The sequence below is a fragment of the Chiloscyllium plagiosum genome, unplaced genomic scaffold (assembly GCF_004010195.1).
Source record: "Chiloscyllium plagiosum isolate BGI_BamShark_2017 unplaced genomic scaffold, ASM401019v2 scaf_11439, whole genome shotgun sequence".
Classification (NCBI taxonomy): domain Eukaryota; kingdom Metazoa; phylum Chordata; class Chondrichthyes; order Orectolobiformes; family Hemiscylliidae; genus Chiloscyllium; species Chiloscyllium plagiosum.
The window spans coordinates 1,558-2,702 of record NW_025209870.1 but is presented as its reverse complement, the minus strand read 5'-3'; positions in this window follow the sequence as shown (position 1 = coordinate 2,702).

Below are 1,145 nucleotides of genomic sequence, written 5' to 3'. Positions count from 1 at the left end.
AAAAACCCAAGAAAGCAAAGTCTGACAGAAAGGGAGAGAGAAGGGAGAGGAGAGATAAAAATAGGGAAACACTTGTAACCCTGACATGTATTTAAAAAGAAAGGACCACCCCCCAACCACCAGGTAAACCGGGGAGTCAAAATTGAACACAGACCCTTTGTGGTTGCAATATAATATTCCTGGATATCTAACGGAATACTGGATGTTCAAGTCCCTCAACTGCCTTTTTACCTCATCAAAGGCTCTCTTTTTACGAGTCACGACTGGAGAGAAGTCCTGGAAAAGCATAATTCGCGATCCTTTATAAGTCAGAGCCCGTGGCTGCTTTCCCAGTGCTCCAGAGGTTTCCAACACCATTTGTCTTGTCTCTATAATGCTGGAGTCGCACTGGGTGGGACCGGGCTGGGGAGGTGGGTGGTGTTGCCGGGCCCATCCGGGCCTGCGCACAGCCGCCCAGTGGGCCCACTCGACCCGCAACCCCGTCCTACCTCGGCTTCCAGCCTCAGGAAACCGCAGGAGCCGTCCCTCCGAGAAGCTGACGAGCTGGCCTTCCTCCTCCCGGACGGCAGGACGCACCGAAACGGATGTTCTTCCGGCCACCTCGATTTCCGAGGCGGTCGGCCTGCTCTTCCAAGGCCCGTACTTGCAGGTTCCTGGATTGCCCGGGGCCTGGATTTTTATTTATTTTTTTTTTGCCGCGGTCTTGGCACGGTCCCTGGTCGTCGTCCCCCCTGCAGTATGACCGAGATCGATTTGAGCCTGGCCTGGGTCTCCTCCATCGAGGAATCGATCTCTCGGATGCGGACCTCGTGTCCAAATTAATGCCAGACAGTTCCAGGGATCAAGGAAAAGTTATTTTCAGCACATTACGTAGTAAAGGGGGGGGTGGCAGATTGGTGAATGCCCTGCTTTGTCTGGGTGCAGAGCTCAGCATAGCAGGCCTACTGGGCTGTCGCCATCTTGAATCCCCAGTTGTGTGATTTTTAAAAGAGTCCACTCTTCTGCAAGTTCAATGGAGAACTCTCTCCTGATCGGTTTCTTGCCAGCCAAAACCTGCCTGAGTTTTTTTTTTGTCTCTGATCAAGTTGTAGTCGACTACCCGCGTGGGGTCATGTCACTCTGGGGACAGAGGAACCCCTCCCCAG